We start from the raw sequence: 21,829 nt of genomic DNA, 5'->3' as shown, positions 1-21,829 counted from the left end.
CCCACATCTCCACTATGGGCTATGTTGTCAATCAATGTAATGTAACATGGAAGTCCAAGAGACCCACTTGTTGTACAAAGAGTCATGTAAAGTTGAAAAGTCATGGAAGTCAAACAGTCATGAGGGTAGTTGAACAGCCACAAGGGTCAGTTTTCACCCTTGGCTATAAATACCCCCTCATTTGTACATGCAAAGGGATTTTTCACCTCAACTCCTCCCACATAGCCAAGAGAGTTTGTAATATTTCCTTTGAGGAGTAAGTAGTGGCTCCAACGCCTCTCACACGAGGTTAGTGATGTATGGTATAACAATGTGTCTTGGAACTTTTGTTTAATTCAAAAGCTTGTTACCAGACCAATATGTTTTCACACATGTATTGTAACTGTTGTAAGACTAATCTTTAACACTTGTGATGCATGTTGCTTTAACCTGTGTTCTACATTTGAACTATTTCACTTGTTGTAATGCATAATCTGTTAATGGAAATGTGTTGTATATGTTGTTAATGTTGTCTCGCCCATGTAGACTACTCTCTCAGACATTAGACATACCTTTCACATGGAACTTGTTGTAAACTATTGTTGCACTCATGTGGACTAATCTGCTAAGTGTTATACATGTTATCTTCCCTTGTGTGTTGTGACTGTCGCATCTGTGTGGACTACTCTGCCGGAAGTTGTGTATGTCTTGTTGTGTTGTGTGTTCCTAGTAGTGTTGGGACTGCTCCCAATCGACTTGGAACTCACTCTCACCCCCACCCTCGATAGTGAAAGAAATATTGACACAAGTGACACTTACACTCACCAGGCACGCAAACCTCACTTCTCGGAGACAAAGAAAACCACTCTCATTTGCTGACAAGCAAGAGTTGAGGAAAATCCTTAAGATAATGGCAACCGGGCCATCATAACGAATGGGACTCCCACACCAAATGGTGTGAGGTCTAGTAGGGACTTCATACCGGGGTGATCCCCTGATGTTAGTGGATCCAGCACTGTCAACAAGGGTGTTGCATTATCTTTTCTACCTACATCATGAGGTCTTCCTCACTTCTTATCCCACTTTCCTTTAGTCTTGTTGTTACCTTTACAACCTTGCTTAGGCTCCAACTTATGCTTAGATTGCTCATAACAATGCTTCAATTTCCCAATTACTTCCTCCAACGTTCAAGGCTCATCATATTCAATCTGATCCTTAAATACTAATGGCAATCCACTAACGAATTTTTGAACCTTCGTCTTCTCATCCTTAAGATATGGTACATAACTCAACAACTCCAGAAACTTAGTTGTATACTCTTCATCTATCATAAATCCCATCTTCAACTCGTAGAAATCCTTAGCCTTACTGTCATAGTATCTATTTGACAAGTACTTCTTCTTGAAGAGTCTCTTAAACTCATGCCAACTTAACTCCTCTATCATGATGCCTCTGACACGTTTCACATCTTCCCACCAGATGTTTGATTTTCCCTTGTGACTGAAAATGGCTATCCTGACTTTCATATTCTTTGTACAACCGTGCAACTCGAAGAACTTCTTCATCCCAAGTAGCTATGCTTTTGAATCTTCCAGTTTCTTCAACTCTCCATCAAATGTAGGAGGCTTGGATTTCTTGAACTCATCTGGCAAGTATTTCTTCTCACTCTTCTTGTAAGGATGATAATGGTGATGACCATGTTAGCTATATGATCTAGAACTAGAATAAAACCCATAATCACTAGCTCTCTTATCAAGTGTAGTCATCCATCTGCCACCTTTGACTGTATCATCCTTTTCTGATCTGTGTCATCCATGAGACCTGCTATCATATGCCCCATTTGTCCTTTCCTCTTTCCCATAACTGATTCATTATCATCCCTATCTCCGTAAATCTGATAACCTCTGAAAGATCACTGCATGGACCTCTTCTTTCTTTTCCTGTTCCCTGGCAAACCTTTCCTGTGACTGAATTATCCTATCATTATCTGCCTTACAACTTCTAATGGGCCTTTAAACTTCTCAATGTATATACTATATCAAGAATTACTCATCTCTTTTCTAGTCATCTGATCTATAACGAGAGTCACATGAACTATAGTCCAACATTCTACTTATCATCTTTGATCTTCCTCCTGTAAACATACCATGTTAGATAAACCAAATATAAACATGATCAAATATACCTTAGTGAAGTTCAGGGGAGCCTATCTCGTCTTCACAAATCAATCCATATTAGAACAATATCTATATATATATATATATATATATATATATATATATATATATATATATATATATATATATATATATATATATATATATATATATATATATATATATATATATATATATATATATATATATATATATATATATAGAGAGAGAGAGAGAGAGAGAGAGAGAGAGAGAGAGAGAGAGAGAGAGAGAGAGATACACACACACATTAACATATCAATCATCTCAACATCAACATCATGATGACACAAGACCACAACAGTAACCATCACAATGCATGCATAGCAAACACATCGAAAACTAACATGCATGCATAACAATCACACATAGCCCATCAAGTCCAAGTGTTTGAACCTGGAAGCTCTGATACCACCATGTAACCACCTCACCCCATATTTACCCACTTTAACATGCTCACTTTGCGAGACCTGATTTCCAATATGCACTTTTGGAAAATTGGATCTACATATCCAGAACTGACTGCAACACTCAGTGACACATGATCACAATGTTATCAATGTTATTTATTTTTAGTTTCATTTCCTTGAATTTGACAAAACTTTCTATTTTTGGCATTGTTTCGGGATATAAATTTCTGAGGTCGTTTTGAGGGCATAAACAACATTTTCAAGAAAAATTAAGTTACTAGAAAAACGCCAAAATTTATTTCAATGATTTATTTTTTTCAACCTCCTCATAGAGATCTTCAAAATGAGGTATTATGATAGTTAAACAGAGATATTATGCCAAAGTTACAACCTCAAGGAGTTGGAGGTCCAAATTACTCATTTATACAAGCACTTTGTGTACATCACGTATTTTTAAATAAATCACGCATAATAGCTCATTGGGTCGAAATGCGCCCAGATTTTAATCCTTTCACCACCCCCGATGAACATAAGCTTCTGGAAAATTCTCATCCTTTAAGTCATTTGATGCGAGATCAATGCATTGATTTACTCTATCACATATAAACATGTGTGGTTGTTAAACGTCTCATATTCACCCGATGGATCACAACTGTTCAATCAAAATTGATCTGATGGTTGTTAACTCATATTAGGCACAAACATGAAAGGGGTATAATGCCTCTCTAAGATCTGATGCAATCTCAATCGCCCAACTCATTTATCATCAAGGGTTGTCGGGTCCTTACTTGCACGATGTTTAATCACCTTGTCTCGCTCGATGGATGGGACCCTTTTTCAGTCATCGAGCTCGCCAATCACCATGCAACAATTGTCGTATTACATTAATTAATTCTCTAACCTAATTAAAATCTAATGACACCAACTTTCTATTATTCATTCATTTTTTTACCTCTTTCTCTTGCAAGTCACTTAGGAGATTGTCAAGAGTGAAAGTTAGCTTATGTGAAGACTTGGGGTTGAGACAATGTCACCATGAATCCGATAAGTCCTTCAACGCCTCATTTGCCTTTCATTCAACCAGCAATTTGGTTTTCGAAATGTTTGGGATGTCGAAATTATCGACTAGGAACACTCTAGTTAATGAATTAATTGGCGTCAGGGATATTAAGACATGTCTGGTAGACATCCTTACGCTTAAAATAACTGTAAACTCCTCTTTGAGTGCCTCAGATGAAGAATTGTTTCTGGTAAAGTCTGGAGTTGTAGACGCCACACTAACCCCAATTCATTTTGACCCAGACTCTATCTTGCTGCTCGCCAAGCGCTTCAAACCCGAACAACAGAGTATCTATTCTCCTTCAAGCCGAAGGTTTTCCTGAGACTGAATGAAGAAGTATGCTCCAAAATTCTTGGCATCCTGACCCAAGGAATTGATATAACTAGCAAAGGGATACACCAAGAATTTATTACTCGGGCTGAAGACGATAAAGTGGAGTTTTTCAAAGGCTTACTTCAAACCCCCAACCCAAAGATGTAATTGCAATTCCCTGTACTGGCCAATTCATTAAAGCCAATTTATCATACTTTGACTTCTCTTTTTTCTATCATTTTCAGGTTGGTAGATGATTTGAAAATAGATGAATCTATCTTTTTGGCCATTCAACTTGTCACTCTGAAGCCAGACCGTAGGTAATTAATTTTCCTAAATTTTTAGTTTGAGCCATCATTGTCGACCTCTCTACTGCCATCCTATTTAGCTCATGTCATCATTATACATATCTGATTCATTTGATCCTATTCCATTATCCTTCCTACTTCCTATCTACTAAGCTTCTCCTAAGTATCATTTATGTGAAGGATAAAGAAAAGGAAATTTATAGGTGGACAGATGTAATATATCTAGAACGCCTCCCTAACTCATATGCATAGTACATATATTGTTTTTCATATTATTTGAAGGTTAAACTTACCAAAGAGACCATGGACAAAATTTTAGAAGAACAAAGAAGAATACTCAAACATACTTAAGAACAAAGTATAGGAATTTGGTTCCTGTACCCTGACTTCACTTTAATTCGTCTATATGGCTTTGAAAAACAACCTTTTAAATTACCAAAGTATGTTGCACCCTTATTGTTTGCTTTTGAAGTTCTCACACAGAAAATTCTTGTAAATGAATTACATTCCACTTCTAAGAAAAAGGGAACACTTTTCAGTTACCTTTATTCTAGTACGCCTTTAATTGCTAAAAGTAAAAATGTTATGGATGCCCTGGAAAGGGAAATTCTATCATTTGGATTGTTGCAGGATGACAACTGGAAATATGATCCCTTGTGAATTATCCTAGGATTGAAGAAACAAGTAGGGCTTGTTGAGCCTCCAAAATGTCTTCAAAATAACATCCACTTGTTGGAAATAATACTGAGAGGGGGGGGGGGGGGTGAATCAGTATTATCAAATTCTTTTCAATATGCCTTCCATATTTATACTTTAATTTATTCTTCAGATATTGATCATTAATTTGTATGTCACTGCCATATAATAATGAACAAGAACAAGAAAAATAGATAAGCACACCAAAGAACACCAGATATAAGGTGGAAACCCAATGTGGGTGAAAACCACCTGCTTCAATATGTCTCTATCTTCTTTCAATTAGAAACTTCTTTTACAAGGATTTTGTATTGGTGAAATCCTTTACCAGTACGCAGGCTGCAACCTGCAGAGAGCTACAACTCTCTCTCATTTTCCAGTCTCTCCTAGAAGGGAGCTACAACCCCCTTTGCTCTTCTACTTCTTTAAGGACACGTTTCATTAATTTTCAGACTGGATCCAAGAAGATCAAATAATCATCAAGTACATGCAAATCACCCAATCTCCTTATATAATCAACCAATGAATCACCCAACTTCTCAGAATGCTGTAAACAGAAAAGTAATACCAGAAATCTAAACCCAGAACTCTACAGCAATAGATAAAAGACAGCTAACAAATGTTTCAAGACAGGTCCGCAACTTCACTGATATAAACCTGCGGATATCCGCATGCTTTCTGTGCCTGAACTGCGCAGATCCGCACCGTATCCTTCTGCTGCTCTGCATACCACCGCACTTTCTCCTTCTGCTGAACTGCGTACCTCAACTCAGATACGCACTGCACTGTCTGTCAGACCGCGTACCTCTGCACTGTTCCTTCTGTGCCTTTGCGTATCTCCGCATTGTGCTTTCTTCTGTTTTGTGTACCTCGTACTGCGCCTTCTGTTGCGTTGCGTACCCCCGCACTACGTCTTCTCCTGCAGTTGCGCCGTGGATCGCCTGCGAACCTCTGATTAGGGCCAAATTAACAATCCTCCAATGTGCCACAGTCAATCAGATCCACAGATCTGATCATGCGCCCGAGAGATCCCGACTTATCAATAGATTCGCCTTAAATTTTCTCCTTGATTTAGATCTAGCTTTTAAAACCAATCACGCAAACTTTCAAATCTTAAGATATTCAAATTTCACAAGTGTTTTGCCAAGTGATCTCCTGCCCCTTTTTATAGTCAATCCCTTATTCACACCATGGGACAAAACCATCAAACACCAATACAAGGGATCCAAACCGGGGTTCAACAATTTAGATCATATACCACGGGCCAAAACCATAGGATCATGAATTGACGGGCTAAATACCAAGGGCCAAACATAAGAAACCCCACGTGAGCGTGCTTCTCTGCATTGGAGAGAGTGAACTGGGGGACCGCACCTTATGAATGGAGAACCTGCGGGTATGTCCGCACTTCCTGAACGGCGAACCTGCGGGTCCGCACCTTTTGAATGATGCACCAATGAACCTCTTATTTTCCATCATTTTGAGAGCCTGAACAGATTTTTTCCACTTGAGTGAGTTGCCATCAAGTACAACACCTAAACCATAGAGCCAAACCAGAATCATAATGCCAACAATCTCCCCCTTTGGACTTGATGGCAACCTCAAGATCCTCAACGTCATTCTCCCCCTTTGACATCAAGGGCAAAGGGTTATGCTCCCCCTGAGAACATGCTTAGGCCTTTGCTTTGTGGATCATGCTCCCCTTGACTAAAGATCAGATCTACAAACGAAAAATTTCTTCTATAAGAACCATAATCCACCATACACCATACATGACCATGAAAGAGATAGAGACATATTGCAGCAACATTCAGATCAGCATCCATGTTCTGCTTCTGTACTTCCTCCAAGATCTTCTACCATAATGCCAACAATGCATTATTAGAAGAATATATGCTCCCCCTGAACCTGTGCCATTCGATCTTCGACCAATGTACGCGTATACCCCATATGAAACTTGCGTACAACCAACAATCTTTGAAACAGATGAGATTCAACAACAGGATGATGCATCAACAACCCCCAGCTTTTGCCTGAGGTATTCAAAGGTCTCCCTGGGCAATGGTTTTGTGAGTATATCAGCAACTTGTTCCTTAGAAGGAACATACTCCAACTTGACCTTTTGTTCAAGCACTTGTTCCCTGAGAAAGTGATACTTGATCGGTATGTGCTTGGTCTTTGAATGCATGACTGGGTTCTTTGAAATGCTAATTGCACTTGTATTATCACATAAGATGGAGATAGGTGGAGTACAAGTGATTTGAAAGTCCTGCAAGGTCTGCATCATCCAAAGGAGTTGAGTGCAACAAGATGCAGCAGCCACATATTCCGCTTCAGCTATAGATAAAGCAATCGAACTCTGTTTCTTGCTGAACCAAGATACTAATCTGGAACCCATAAAGAATTCACCACCACTTGTGCTCTTCCTGCCATCCACGCTTGCGGCCCAATCTGCATCTGTATAAGCATGAAGTGTGATATCTGTATCTCTAGGATACCATAAGCCATAGTTTTGAGTTCCTTGAAGGTACTTGAAAATTTTCTTCACTGCTTGAAGATGAGTTTCCTTTGGATTTGCCTGAAATATTCCAACTATTCCCACTGCATGCATGATGTCTGGTCGGGTACATGTTAAATAAAGTGGACTTCCAATCATAGATCTGTAGGTTGGTTGATGTACTGCTGCTGATTCATCATTTTCACTGAGGCTACATCCTGTGACCATGGGGGTACATACTGGTTTTGCATCTTCCATGCCATATTTCTTCAAAATCTGCTTGAGATACTTGGTTTGAGACAAGAAGATCCCGCCTTCATTTTGTTGGATTTTTAATCCAAGAAAATATGTTAGTTCTCCAAGCAAAGACATTTTGAATTCTTTCTGCATCACCAAGGCAAAGCTTTGACTCATAGCTTCTTCATTGCTGCCAAAGATAATGTCATCTACATACACAACAAGTATTAGTAATTTGTCATTTTCAATTTTTATGTAAAGATTGTTATCTGCTGATCCTTTTGAAAAACCTTGTTGATGAAGATATTTGTCCAAAAGGTAGTACCAAGCCCTTGGAGCCTGTTTAAGACCATAGAGAGCCTTCTTTAATTTGCATACAAGATTTGGATCATTCCCAAGGATGAAACCATCTGGTTGCTCAATGTACACTTCTTCTTCTAAGTCCCCATTCAGAAAGGCTGATTTCACGTCCATTTGAAAAACTTTGAACTTCTGAAAGCTTGAGAGAGCAAGGCACATTCAGATGCCCTCAAGTCTAGCAACAGGAGAAAAAGTTTCTTCGAAGTCTATTCCTTCTTGTTGAGCATACCCTTTACACACAAGTCTGGCCTTGTTTCTAATTACTTCTCCATTTTCATTCAACTTATTTTCGAAGATCCATTTTGTCCCTATGACATTCTTATCTTTTGGTCTAGGAACCAACTCCCAAGTGTTGTTCTTTTCGATCTGCTCAAGTTCTTCGTCCATCACCTTGACCCAGTATTCATCTTTGCATGCCTCTCTTACATTTTGTGGTTCAGTGGAGGAGAGCAATGCCAAATAGCTTGAGGCTTCTGCAATTGTTCTTCTTGTTTGTACACCTGCTTCTTTCTACCCCAAAATCTGAGATTCTAGATGATTCTTTTGAACGTACCTAGATGGAGTCTTCTCTTCTATCCTTATTTTCTCCTCAGGTGCCTCTTGAGGTTCTTCTTCATCATTTGTCTGATTTGAAGAGTAGTCTTCATCCTCTTCGATATTTTCATGATTTACTTGCCTAGGGATGTATCCTTTTTCATCAACCACTACATCAATGCTGTCAACAATTCTTCCAAGTCTTTTATTGTAACACTTATATGCTTTGCTGTGGGGAGAATAATCAAGGAGAATGCCTTCATCTGCTCTAGGTTCAAGTTTGCCAAGCTGTTCATCAGTGTTCTTGATATAGCATTTGCTCCCAAAATTTTTGAAGTGCTTTACTGAAGGAGTCTCACCATACCAGAGCTCATGAGGAGTTTGAGTGTTGTTCACTCAGACATTTGTTTTGTTGAGAATAACAACCGTAGCAAATGATTCTTCACCCCAGAAGGTTGCGGGAGTCCCAGACTCATCAAGCATAGCACGAGCCATTTGTTGGACTATTCTGTTCATCCTTTCCACCACTCCATTTTGCTGAGGAGTCCTAGCTATAGAGAATTCTCTTCTTATTCCATGTTCTTCATATAAATCGAAAAATTCATTTGAGGTAAACTCCCCACCTCTATCGGACCTGAGGCACTTAATTTTGTGATCTGATTTGTTTTCAGCAAAGGCTTTGAAAGATTTGAATTTTTCGAATGCTTCGTCCTTGTGTTTCATAAGTCCCAACCAAACCATCCTGGAGAAGTCGTCAATGAATAATATAAAGTATTCTTCTCCTCGAGGTGACCTTGTCCTAAATGGACCACATACATCTATATGGACTAGTTCAAGAGGCCTGTTGGCTGATCCTTCCTTCTCATGGAAGTTAGTTCTGGTTTGCTTACCAAACTGACATGATTTACATATGGTGTTGTCTGGAATTTTGATATCTGGAAGACCACGAACTCCCTAGTATTTGCATGCTTTCCTTATTTGTGAAAAGCTTAGATGCCCCAACCTTCGGTGCCATAACCAATGTTCATCATCCTTGCTCAAATAGCATTGTTGTTGTCCTTCTTCAAATATGTATAGATTATTTGGAGTTCTTCTGCCTTTGATCACTGTTTTTCCTGTATCAAGATCACGAACGCTACATCCATTTGATCGAAATATTACCTTGGTTCCTTGATCACACATCTGACTGACACTTAGTAGATTATGCTTCAAGCCATCAACATACAAAACATTTCCAGCTTTGACCTTTTCTTTCAAATGAGCAGTGCCTTTTCCTTTTATGGCTACAAGGGTATCATTTCCAAAAGAAACTTTCTTACCCTTTTCTAAAGCAGTATATGATTCAAGTTTTTCTTTATCACCTGTCATATGCTTTGAGCATCTGTTGTCGATGTACCATATATTTTCCTGTCCTTCTGCATAAAAAGCTATCCCACATCTTTCTGATTGTGGTTCCTTTATTCTCCATGTTCGGGTGCTTGAGGCTTGTTCCTTTGGATTGTTGCAGGATGACAATTGGTGATATGATCCCCTGGTAATTATCTCAGTTTTGAAGAAACAAGTATGGATCTCGGCTTATGTGCATGAAACTAAGCTTGAAATAGAAAAGCTAGCAAATATCTTATTGCCTATGGATAACCTTACACATGTGGTGACAAATACACCTACATGAAATGAAGAAATAAATCGCCATGCAGCATGGTCCATTGAAATGCAAATGTAGGAAACAAGTATTGAGTAGTCAACGCCTGTTCCATTAGCCTCTACAACAAAAAGAAAGTTATAAGTTTTAGTTCCAACAGAAGCATCCCGACGGGTGAAAGTGAAAGAAGATGATGTTGATACTAAGCTATTGGGGCGAGAAATAGGACAACTAAGTAAGGAAATGCAACAATTTATCGATGACACTAGGCCAAAGGATTTTGGAGCACTGGCCCTTGACATCTAGCATAGTTTCATAGAGGGAAAATCAATGTTGACAACTAGTACAAAATTAGCTCTATTGTCTGAGTAATCTCAATTGATAGAAGCAACAACACTCAAGGACATGGTTCCAACAATTGGACCCCAATTTATTTATGCTACCAATTTTGAAACAAACACTCTAAACCTAACCGTAGTTCAACCAAATATAGGAGAAAATCAACAAATTCTAAGATCTCATATCTCTTCTTTAACCATTGATTTGGGAAAATTGTCAGATATGCATGTAATCAACTTACATAGACAAGTAGGAGAAATCATCGCCAAAAAGTTTCTTTATTCAACAGTAGGGAATAGAAGAATATAGGAGATGTTTTAAGAAATTTCTAATGAGTTACACATAGCGCAGGTAGCTCTAAGAACTAGAGCAAATTGAATTAAATAATTGGAAGATATTTTGATTCGACAGTTTGGTCAAGCTAAAGAAGTTGGTCCATTTAAGAAGTTACTAGAAGAAAAGGCGAAGTAAATCAAAGGCCTGCAAACCATTATGAAGATACCGGATCATGACCCACATATCTTAATCCAAGCTTTTTAAAGGACAGAAGAGGTCGAGACTCATGTCCAAGAGGTGAAAACATCCTTGCGACTTAAAGAGGAACAATTTATGGAAGAACTCAGACAAATGGAGATTTTGAAGGAAGAATACCGCGTAAGAGAGGAACACCATCTCAAATTTACAGTGGATTATAAGACTATAATTTATCAAGCCCTCAACACATCCCAAACATCTGAAGCTCGGGACTCAAAGCTCCTACACATCGAAATAACTAAGCTAAAATAAGAGTTTGAAGAGGCTAGAATGGAAATTTTAAACAAAGAGAAAAACATAGAGGTGAAAATTTAGTAAACCAAAAGAATGACATAATTGAACATATTCAGAGTACTCTTAAGAAAAAACAAGGTGAGGTTAAAACCCCGTAGGGGATAAATAGAGTTACCATCACAGAAAAACAGGTTCTAATACAAGCCAAACAAGAAATATGGAGGGATATTAAACAAAAAATCTCCACAGTAAGAGCTTATGTGGAAATTCTTCTCACTGTGAGAAGGCCATCATTAAAAGTGCCAATTTAGAAGCAAAAAGCATAGCTACAATACTGGATGAAAGATTAAAGGACATTGATTCACTTAGCAATTTCATCAATACACTAGAAGATGAAACATTAGAAGGACTGAATTTACCTTCAAGAGATCAATGTGTTTTCTCCCTTTATATGATGAATGAAAAGCGTAATGCAATGCAACTTATGTGGGAGGAGTTTGAAAAGGCTACTAAAGAAATTGATGATTTTAGAGATGATTGGAATTATCTTGGTAGATTCGGTGTACCATCCTTCTGGGGAAACAAAAATTGGTTAATATCCCAAGAAGAATTTTGTGATAAGTAGAAGAGTACATAGAAAAACCTTGGCTACTTAGCTATACAAGGAGAAGAATCAGTCTCACCATCCATGGTGGTGAACACTCTTTGTAGAGTTTTTACCATCCTAGCTGGAAGTAATAAGTTGATACAAAATCTTCCCATGGATCGATACCAAATCAGAGCTTGTTTGATCGTAGTCATAACTAAGTACAAGAACATTCCTTGGTTGTCAACTTCACAATGGGACCAAATCACTAAGGTAAGGAAGCATTCTACACGAAGTCATACTCTAGAATAAATATTTTCAACTACTGAGTAAATTCAACCTGTTCAACTAATGCAATCAGTAACAGATCAACCAGAAGATTGGAGTGAGCTACCTTTGATCACAACTCAAACATAGATGATCAAAATATGTGGGACCCATAATCTTTCTCCTGCGGGCACATAAAAAAAAAAAAAAAAAGGTTAAAATTTTGAAGTCACAGAGGCGACGGTAATGTTTAAGTGGTTTATTTGAAAATTAAGTCATTTAGTTTTAATCCAGAAATTTGTTTAAGTCCAAGAAAATTATTTCAAAACAATTATTTCTCAGGTTATTATTTAAAGCCTTGTTTCCCGTAATGGGGGGGTGGTTTTTAATAGAAGAGTGTAGTGTCCCTTCTTGGTGAGATAGCTTTGATGAAACTTAGAGAGGGTGGTTTTAAATAGAAGAGTGTAGTGTCCCTTCTTGGTGAGATGGCTTTGATGACACTTAGAGAGGGTGGTTTTTAACAGAAGAGTGTAGTGTCCCTTCTTGGTGAGATAGCTTTGATGACACTTATAGAGGGTGATTTTGATGTAACGATATAATATTATGCATGAGAAACTTATGTACATGCTTATATGCTGTAGACCTAGTTTGGGTCACCTAGTTGTTGTGTGCTTAGGATAATCTCTATGGTTGTGTGTAGAAGAATTGATTTTGGTTAAGAGCATATTATCAATGTTTTCTCTTTTGGTATCTTAGTTTGGCAATATGTGTATGACATGGATGTTGATTCAAGATTGAGACACATAGATCTATGGATGATAATGGTTATGTCGAACATATGGTTAATTATGATTTATGGATGATACATGATTTATATGATTATATATGTTTAATATTGTAATGAGCAAGATGTGGCAGGTACATAGTTATTTGAAAATAAGAATGCTCAAATTATAAATGACTGTGGAAGTCATGATACATGATTTTTATGATTTTATATGCTTAATCTTGTATTGAGAAGGATATGATATTGAACGTGGTTATTTTCAAACAAGGATGTTTAAATTTTAAATGGTTGTGGAAGTCATTTCTCTAGAACCAAAATGGTTGTGGAAGTCATGCACAATATTTGGTAAAATGTGAATAAGTTAATTATGAAATTAATCGATTCCTTTGATCTATGAGATTGTGATGTGTGCAAGTCTTGGAACAAGGCCTTACCAACAAACCATCAGATGGGTATGAGCTCACAATCAGTAGCTTAAGGTGAAGCGTGGAGTTTCAAAGCAGAGTAGATGAGAAGCCATGGAAATCAAGGCGCAGAGTCCTCAATCCATGAAATATAAAGACGTAGAGTCTTGTATCTATAATAAAATGTTTAGGGCGCGGAGTTCTGAATATTTAAAAAGATCAAGGTGTGGAATCTTTGATCTTTAGAGTAGATCAAGGTGCGGAGTCCTCAATCTACTAAGACACGAAGATGCATGCAATAGGGGTACGAAATCCCTATTCTCCAAAAGAAAAATACCACTCATGGGAAGCTCAAGGATGAATTTCCTTAATAAAACCTCTTTTCTAACAATCCTAGAGTGACTTTCTAAAAATAGAAATTCATGTCTAGCACCTCAAGCATGACTTTCCAAAAATAGTAAATCACATTACATAAATTGGCAATCAAGTATAGTTGAAGGAAAATCACTTAAATGATCATTAATCAATCCAAATCGTTGAATCTCGAATTAATCCTCAATATTATTGATATTATTATTATCTTTTATGAGACTATGATATTATTATTAAAAGAGAATTACAAGTCACCTTCATCTCCTCAATCACTTCACACCTCTCTCCTTGATGACTCTCATGGCTCTATGTAAATCTCTCTCTTTTAATAATACATTACACTCTATTTTATGCACTCATCAAAGAATGGCATATTCCTCTTCAACTCATTAAAGACATGTCATAAAAGATTCCTCTTACGCTCTCTTTAATGCATAAGTTACATTATCCTTAACTAAGGCATGCATACCTCTCCTTAATGGCATGAGTTACACTCCTCTAAATGGAATACAATGCATGCATATTACTCCTCCTTTATGACAAGAATTTGTTGCTCCTCCTATATATGTGTCTCATGTATTCTCACTTAGGGGGAGGGAGGTGCATTGTGATACCAAGAGTTGGAGAGATTTGAAAAATATTATGAGAGTGAGAGACTTGGAGAGCATCCAATTTCTTTTGAAATGATTTTTAAATTCCTAATCTAAATTAATATGTAGCTCTACTTGGTGGAGCTGACCATGAGTGGTGTTGGGAGGAAGTGAAACTTATCTTCCTCAGCTTGCCTTGGATATCTCTCTACTGTTATATTTTGGTATTATTTGTGAGCTCTTATGGCTCGGAGGTTCCAGGGGGAGAAGTTCTCCCTGGATATGGTTGGGAGGAAAGCTGAATGGTTCACAATGAGGTGGTAAGGATATTGGAGCAGGAGCACAATCTCATTGGAGCTGGAGCATATTCCCATGTTTTTGGAATTGTATAAATACACGGCCAGTTATGTTCATAAGCATTCTTGAAATTTTAGTTTATTATTAATTTAAAAGTGTTGTAGAACTTTAAAATTCATTGGAAATTTCTACTTGTGAATTTTTATGAGATATTTACATATTTATTTATGAGCTAACCAATAGTGGTCGTTGTAGTTGAGAATGTACATGCAGGGGGATTAAAACAATAATGTGTTGCCAAAGTTTTAAGTTCTTTTTATAATTAATTTCTGTCCATTGTAGGTTGCTATGAGTTTACTACAATACCATATTATCATAAATTTGAGTTTTTTTTCTCCATGTACAACTGTAGATTAAGTTTGCACACTAAGTGTTTGACAAAGTGATAAATGAGATAGTAGGAATGTTTTTGTTGTTGTTGTTTTAATAAATTATCGCATCTCTTGAACATTCTATTACATTTCCGCTTGACATCAGGGGGTATCCATGCCATTTGGCCATTTAACCCCCCTTTTGATTCCAAAAAAAGTACTTTGTAGAACCCAGATCGAAGATAAGGGCAATTTTACAAATTGTTGTTGTCAATTATATGCGTCTGTTTTCGAGTTTTTGATTAAAAAATAAGATTATTTAGTCCCTGTTTTAAGATGCCAACATTTGAAGTTTCAATTTCTGGATTTTTTGAGTTGAATAGGTTGAAGAAGAATCTCAAATTCATTGTTGTCAAGTGTTTGGCAAAGTGCCTCAATGATTGTAGATTGCATGTTTGCAAAGTGTTTGTCAAAAGAAGTGAATGGTTGTAGCTTTTGGTGCATATAAATTGTTAGAGTAAAAGTCCTACTTACCGTCATGCAAAGTGTTTGTCAAAAGACATGAATGGCTGCAGTTTTTGTGCATATAAATTGTTAGAGTAAAAGTCCTACTTACCGTAGTTTTTATGGACTGGAAATTTATGAATAGACTATTTGATGGATGTAGCTTCTTATGTCTGCAAGTTTTTGGTATGAACATGAAAATTAATTTAATAATTTGCTGAAGTGTGAATAGGGAATAGGATTGTTGTTACTTTTACTATCTAAATCTTTCATAAAAAAAGGGGGGGTTTGGAAACAATTTTATAGTGACTTTCTGAAGGATTTTGTGCAAGTGAGCATAATAAGTTTTGTCTAAGTTGCATGTGTTCATGGGTGCATTCTTGTGCTTCAATAACTATAGAAAACAACTACTTGTGCCCAATTTATGTAGTTTCATTGTTTTACATTACACTTTTTGAAGAATAACATCCTTATGAATTAGTAACAGTAGTTGCTTTTGTTTCAACATTCATTATATAATTCTCATGATTGCAGCATTGCCTTAATAATTGGGATTGGGAATTTTAATTGATGAATTTGGAAATGTTGTTGGGTCAATATATTTTGTGATTCTATTTCATAAACATATCATACTTATTAGATTTATTGATGAAGAGAGACATATTTCCCTCAGTTACCTTGCTATAGGTAGGTTAATGCTCATACACTTATATGTGATTTTTGTAAAAGAAGTATAAAACTTTTGTGGTTATGATATCAAGAATCAATAAATGAAGCTTATTTAGCATAATCTAGGAAATCAAATAGGTTGAGCTAGCTTAATGTTCGCACATGGAATTATGGTAGAATTTATTTCCACTCTTACTTAGATCTCATGTATAAGTATGAAAAGAGCACTTGTTATGATCTTTTAAACTTGAGAGAAAATGTGTTTTGGAATTGGTCTTAAGGGAAATTTATCCCTGACTTGTTATGTTATATTCTTACATTGAAATAGTTGAAGGAACATGATTACATGATAGCTAAGTTAGTCATATTATGAGTAAAACAAAATAAAATAAAAATAAAAATTGAGTAATAGTATTCAATGTGACCTTTACTTCTATATAGTATTGATGGTTGGTAAGGTGGGACCTTACAAAGAGACAGTTTTGGTTTCCATAGATCTGATTTTACATGTTACACAACCTTTTATCGTGTGAATGAAATTACTTTGCATTTTTGATAAACCTCTTTATGTGTGTATATGTGTTTGTATATGATAGTTGAAGCGTTGAATCCAGAACATGTTCTGTATTTCTTTGCAATTCAATATTTTAATGTTCTAATATTCATATTATTGAATTGAATGATTGAATAATGAGCATTCAATTGAAGATAGTCTTAGAAGCTTGCCTCTAAAACTAACGACAGTCTTCGCTTAACTTATCCTCAATTGTTGCATTATTTATATCTTTTGTAATTCATTTGTATTTGGGATATTAGTTAGACTCTGAAATCTATATGTTTTCTCATTTGTCTTCATGATTTTAGAATCTTAATATTTACTATTGGATTCAACTATCATAGGAGAATTGAATTGAGAGATAAAGAATACTTGTACCTCTTGCAATATTCTTACATTATTATTGAGTGTGCTTATTATCTCATGTGTATTTGTTGTGTATATTCTAATACTTGTTTTTATTATTTTTTATTTTCTTTTTATTTTAAGTGTTTTGGGTTTATCACACATGCATGAGTAGTATCATTCATCGTTAATGATTATATTCCTTCTATTAATACCATAATATTACTACAACACTTTGATTTATTATTATCTGACCTCATTATATTCGCATTTTGAAAATCACATAAGTATTATCAGGGATACCCCCTATCGCATATTGGTGGTCAGCCTAAACACCTAGAGAGGGAGGGCTTCTTAGTCCTTAGTGAATGCGTTCTTGGATCGTTCTACTCTTTGGGATGATTTGTGCTCCAACACTATGCGAGACCCAATTTCCAAGATGCACTTATGGAAAATGAGGTCCACATGTCCAGAACTGATTGTAACAGCTAGTGGCACCTGATCACATTGTTATCAACATAACTTGACCCAACACTATTTCTTTTTAGTTTCGTTTCCTTAAATTTAACATAACTCTATTTTTGGTATTTTTTCGGGTTTTAAAGTTTCAAGGCCATTTTGAGGGCCTAAACAACATTTTTAGGGAAAACAAATAGATGGAAAAGTGCCAAATACTTAATATAAGTTATTTGCTTGTCCTCCTCATGGCGATCTTCGAAACAAGGTATTATGATAGTCAAACAGAGTTCGTATGCCAACTTTACAACTCTAGGAAGTTGGATGTCCAAATTACTCATTTATACAAACACTTTGTATGCATAGTACCCGTAGGTTTTCAATACATATCTATTCACTAATTCAATAAACTCACTAGAAAATCATCAAGAAGGCTTTATACCCTCTCCACATAGCTGCAACAACACTTATTAGTCCATACATTCATCAACCAATCGATAAATAAACAACATATAACCAGTAAATAACCAACATAGTAATCATGGAAAATCGACTATAATATCACCAATACAATCACTACAAGTATACATGAACCATAGTAGAAGAATAACTCTTATTAATATATGAAAATACCAACCAAGTGAGGGACTTCCGTATACCACCTGACCATAGATCGGGTTGAACCAAATCTCTCTTTCAACCAATTACCCCCACGCCATATTCCAAGCTTGAATGTTGGATATCATGGAATAAACCAAGGCAAAACCAAACCAAGGCTTCCAGAGGCCAAACCACCTCAACCCTTACCCACAACGATTCAACCTCTACGGTCATATATCACTAACACCAACCAGATCGGTCTCTACTCAAGTTGTCTAGGGATTTAGGAACTAGTAACCCAACCCACAACCTTCCACGACTCCAGGGACCAATAACTCAACCCACCAAGGTCTCAATAGGGTTTGTTCCAACTTAGTATCTAGGAATAATAACTCAACCCAAGTTGTTCCAAGGCTTCCAGAGCATTTGTTCCAACCCACAAGCATAAGGAATTATGACCACTAATAAGAAAACAATCAAGTGGAAAAAACCCACAACACCATGGCTATTCTAAGAAATGGCAAGACAATACTAAAAGCACTGTCAATACAGACAAATCTCCATGTCGATGACAACATGTAGCCATAAAATCACATGCATATACCATGCATCTAGAAATTGGCAAGGAAATCACACATGCAACTTGTTACCTACAAAGCAATCCAACTGTAGTTGTTGATCCAACTGTTCCCTTGTGCTTTCCTGCTTTCCTTTGCCTTATTTCTCCAAATCTAAGTGAATAATAAAGTGCTCCAAGATTTCTTCAAGTGTGCAAGAGTATGAGAGAATGGAAGAGAGCTCCAAAACTGAACTAGAAAAAGGATGTGAATTGATCCTCATAAGCCTTTTTATCATTGAGGCCTCTATTTTCTTCATTTTCCTTCATTTTTCCCTCAATTTCCCTAATATGCAAATCTGTGTCTCTTCACTTTCCTTTTCTCCTATTTTCTTTTATTTCGTAAATAAAATACCAATTATTGCCGCTTTTCCTTTGCCAATTTCCATAGCCATAAATTAATCACAACTAATACCCATCCTTTGTTTTGCCCAACATTCAGCTTGGAATACATGTCCCATGACCTTGGTTTTATTATATTTACATGGAAAATCAACTAGGGGTTGTTACATGGAAGAGCAACCACATGCTCTATAGAGATTTTCATTTTCCATTAAAAATGCATTGATTACACTCCTTCCATATCTCCCAGACAAAAAGGCTTGGTATCAACTCCTAGAGTCTGTTTAGGACCTGACTTTGGAAGGGGTCTTTTGCCCATGTATTGAGGGTTTGAACGACATTTCCTTGGACTTTGTCAGTTCTTTTTCACCCCATGGAAATCTTGTTCTAGAGAGTATTTTCTACTTCACTGGTGTCCAACAAGTGGCCTAGAGATTCTTGCTAGTTTTTGCACATGTAGCACCATGTGGGGCCCTCAAATCCTCTTTTGGTCAAGTTCTCCCAAGTGACGATTCTACTCTTGGATAAGATCTAGATGAAGGTAGTTATTTTCGGCCATAGGCTAGAGGACCATAGCTCCCTCTAGAAAGGATAAGGATTATCTTATGTTGGTTGCTGAGTTAAGTAGTAGGCTTCTTTGACTAAGTAGGTACCCATGTTCTTGTCGATGCAATGCAGAATATCTACCCTTCTTTTTTCTTAATGGTTCTACTATTGAGTTCATTCCACAGATTTAGGGCATCTTCCAATGTTCATTCTCCCTACCATGTTGTTGGAAGTTGCCATTATTAGATGCGAGTGTTGTTGTCCTCTGCCCAATAGTGATATACATGAGTTATTCTTCATATTAGGGTGTCCTGTAAACATTTTGACTAAGGAAAAATAAAATAAATATAAAAATAAAATAAAATAATTAATAATTATAACTATCAATAGAACATTTTGACGGGATCAAATTACATAAAAATAAAATAAATAAAATATTTATAATTATAACTAATAACTAAGCAAACTTAGATCCATCTTAACCAAGGATCTACCAAGTACCGAGAGAGATCAAATTTCTTGAGATATAAACCTCTTTTAAAGTGAAAGGATATTTGATCCTTCTCAACTCTTGGTAAATCCAGGTGAAAAGATATTTGATCCCTCTCGACTCTTGGTAAATCCAAAGTTAAGATAGATCTAGGCTGGTTAAAGTTCATGATGAATCCAATGATAGTTATTTTGTATAGCAAACAATATGTAACAATTCATCAATAACCCTTAAACTTCTTAATCAATAACATGTTTTATAAAATTAATTTAAATATTAACCATCGTAAATTCATCTTAACTCAGGATCTATCACAAAACTCTATAACACGTCATTCCTCATCTATCTAAAACTATCCTCACCTGTATGGATTCATTATTTAACAGTTATCAAATTTTTGGAGGTGAAAACCTTTCCTCAATTTTTGTACTAAAAAGAGAGGTTTGCATCTTAAGAGAGAAAATAGAGGTTTACATCTTAAGAGATTTGATCCGTCTGGGCACTTGGTAAATCCGGCTTAACTCCGGATCTATCAGGCACTGAGAGGTATCAATTCTCTGGAGGCGTAAACCTTTCCTGATGTTTTGTACTAAAAAGAGAGGTTTGCAACTTAAGAGAGAAAAGAGAGGTTTACATCTTAAGAGATTTGATCCATCTTGGCGCTTGATAGATCCGAAGTTAAGATGGATCTACGTTGGTTTAATATTTTAACCTATTATTATTGAAATTGTAATTTAATATAAAAATTTTAAAAACTTAATACACATATAGGTTATAGTATTTTTTACCTAAAACATGTAGTTGGTTGAATTCTTCATGGATCACAACCTAACCCTAAAATTATAATTTAATATATGGGTTTTAAAAACTTAACAAGCACATAGTTTATATTGTTTTTTACATGAAATATGATACTAAAGTACAAGTTCTAAAACATGCGGCTAATGTATGAGTTCTGTTACCAAACTTGTCCCTCCCTTACCTGCCTCCAAACTTGTCTGAATGCTTGGTTTAATTTTTTTAATTACATAATTGATATTTAAAATGAAATTTGTTTTTTTGAATAAAAGTAAAATTCATTGAAATTTTATACCTTTAAATATGTTACATTAAAGAAGAATACCATGGGAAAAACTATGGGTTATCAAAACAATCTGTTGGTTGTCAAAACTTGGAGTCTATAGTTAAAGAAGAATACCATGGGAGAAACCATGGGAAAAACCAAGGGTTGTGAAAAGTTGGGTTTCTATAGTTTAATTTATTTAACTTTATGATTATATAGTTGAGATTATTAGAGGTGCTCTCCATCCCAATATGGAAGAGATGTAAGGTTATGTTATGTGATGTGATGTTATGTAATGTAACATTTTGACTCGATAAAATTAGATAACAATAAAAATGAAAGTAAAATACAATTTAAAAAATAAATAAAATATAAAAATAAAATTAATAATTATAATTATTAATTAAAACATTTTGACTTGGTCAAATTACATTTTTTTTAATAATTATAATGATCAATTATTAATAATTAAACAAACCTAGATCTATCTTAACTTTGGATCTACCAACCTAAGAGGGATCAAATCTCTTGAGATGATGGACCTAGGGGATCAAATAATTATTCAAAGATTTGCGTCTCTTAGAATATGTGTTACCAAAGCCATCCCTGGGTTGTCAAAATTTGGAATATA

This window comes from Pinus tabuliformis, chromosome 2_1, assembly GCF_031772625.1.
Source record: "Pinus tabuliformis cultivar Carrire ecotype Pingquan chromosome 2_1, CPIR1, whole genome shotgun sequence".
Lineage (NCBI taxonomy): Eukaryota > Viridiplantae > Streptophyta > Pinopsida > Pinales > Pinaceae > Pinus > Pinus tabuliformis.
This window is presented reverse-complemented; position numbering follows the sequence as displayed.